The sequence below is a fragment of the Centruroides sculpturatus genome, unplaced genomic scaffold (assembly GCF_000671375.1).
Source record: "Centruroides sculpturatus isolate CEXI.00-Female unplaced genomic scaffold, Cexi_2.0 scaffold1540, whole genome shotgun sequence".
NCBI classification, from domain to species: Eukaryota; Metazoa; Arthropoda; class Arachnida; order Scorpiones; family Buthidae; genus Centruroides; species Centruroides sculpturatus.
Window position 1 is genome coordinate 152142 of NW_019385858.1, and position 2642 is coordinate 154783.

A 2642-nucleotide genomic window follows, 5' to 3' on the forward strand; every position below is an offset into this window, starting at 1 on the left:
ATGAAAAGGAAACGCGAGTACATTTATCGAGAGCCACAAATAATCCTTCAAAGAGCCGCATGTGGCTCGCGAGCCGCAGGTTGGCCACCCCTGCAATAAGTCATTTTGTTTATAAAGAAGCAATAAATCCATTTTGTTTGTTAATTTCTTCGTAAGTTCAATCTTCTCTATTTGCATTTTCCAGTTTCTTTTTATTATAATCTTAAAATTTTCATTTACGTTATCTGGCATTTTCTTAATAATATTTTTCCTCTTTAAATCTGCGATTTTTTTCTATGTACAGTCGACCCCCCCACCCTAAAAGATATTAATACGTTCCATTCTTTAGGAATCCGATTTCTTACGAGTTGTTCCAATCACAGCCCGGCACGTGTCAAGTTTACGGACTACGGCTGATTGAAAGGTTTTCTTCCATAAAATTAATCGATTCTAGACTAATCCGACTCAACATTTCCAAAATACATATATTTTTTTTTGTGAATAATCCGTACAAACTACGCTATAAATAAAAAATTGTAGGATTACTTACCGAGTGTCACCATTCGACATCGCCATTGCTTAACATTGTTTTCGTCGCGGAACATCTCAGCAAACAGCGGCCGATTTCTGATAACTTATTTTTCTGCGAATAGTTCCTTGAACTTCGGAGAGATCATTAATATAAATAATTTTAATCGCCGTTGAATAAGAAATGTTTCTTTCACAAGAAATGTATAAAATTACAGTACTGTATTAGACTTACGGTACCTTATTTACATACTCTACAGCGATAGTTAGCGTAAANAAATCTCCGTAGCATGGCGCCATGCTAGACGGCGGAAATTATATATTTAATTATAACAAAGTTACAATAAGTTAATATATAATTATATATACTGTACTTTATTTATATATAATTAATATAATACTGTCCAGATGATAGAAATCTCTCTGTAGCGTGGCGCTACAGACGGCGGGAAAGTAGTTCGGCTGCCCGATGATGTTTAACGTAATTATAGGGAACTTTTACTGTTTTTTACGGATACTGGTCACAGTTTTTTCGTAGTTTTATAAGAATAGTAATTATAGGGACCGTAATTATAGGGGGGGTTGACTGTATCAGTGATTGCCATTTTTAATGATTTCACGAATGAGTATTGTTCTCCATTCGTTGCGATGATACCTAATATGTCTTCTATAGAATTAAAATCAGTTAAACATTGCGGTTGGCCATCACACGCACACCATTTGTCAAAAATTACTACCGAGTCGATTTTCTTTCATGTGTGGGTGCCATTTGGTGTTGAAATTGAAAATACTTTCCTTCGAGTTTATGTGCAAATAGAATTAGGTGCATAGATAGTAATTTTTCATACAATACAAAAATAATATGACCAGAGATTAATGCTACTTTTTTTATCACTTCATCAACGTGCAAACCATACATTATTTCAAGCACTTTGCTCTCGTTTTCGTAATACAGCGCAAATAGCTGGCCAAACTTTATTGAACTTTTTTTCTTCGCTCCACATAACTTGTCATATTTAGTGCATGCGAAAAGCATCTCTTTGTTTTTCTCATTTAAAATTAAAAAAATTGTTTTTTTATCTTATTTTGTAGAATATTTTAAAACTCTGTATACTGTTGATTTTAACACATTTGTAGCTAGATAATATGTAATCTATCTCAGAATTATTATAGCATTGCTGAAATTTTTTAAAATTACTATTTCCCATGAAAATTCAGTCGAGTAAATATTTCTGAAAACATTTTTGTTTTATGTTATCCACTAAAATTGATGTCATTTGCTTCAAAGTTCTTACAATAGAGAATTACACTAGAGTATGAATAATCTTTCACACACAAATCGTACCAAAAGAATACTGTTTTAATCAACTTCGTGAAAATTGTATATTGTTGTATGCAGTCTTGTGCTTATTGTAGTGTTTTTCTTAAGGTTTGTTTTGTGGTTTTTACCTTAAGCCCTAGCAACTTTTTGTAATTCTTAATTTCATTATTGTGAATACTTACGTCAATTAATGAGCATTTTAGTTACAAAAACAACTGTTTTTTTACCCTTTTTGAACCTTCCTCATCAATCCATTGAATCCCCCAAGCGATGCTGGGAGTACGTAAATATCTATGCATATAATTAAAAGTACTAAATTATAATTGTCTTGACTTTTTAATAAATTACACACTGGAATGTATTATTCTGATTAATCGAAAAGGTGACAATTGCCGATAACTAAATAAATACAGGTAACCCCCGTATAACACGGTAGTTACGTTCCAAAAAACTGCCGTGTTATGCGAATCCGTGTTATACGAAACAAAGAACTAATACGAAAAGGAGGGTTTGGTTCCAAAAATTAAAAAAACATGCTAGTATATTATCATAATTAAGATAAATATCTTCATTAAAATTTTTAAGTGATACATATTAATATAAATTAAACAATGTTTTCTTCGTCATCACTAAAAACACTATTAATTAACCGAGAGCGTTTTCTTTTTGGCAAGTTATCCTTATCCTCTGAGCATTTTTCTGCATTATCTTCAGATCCATGCTTTACCTTTTGCAAAATGTATGTAATTTTAGATTGCTTGCTTCTAGTTAAAAGGTCTTTATAAATTTCCTTATATGGTGCTAAGCACTTATG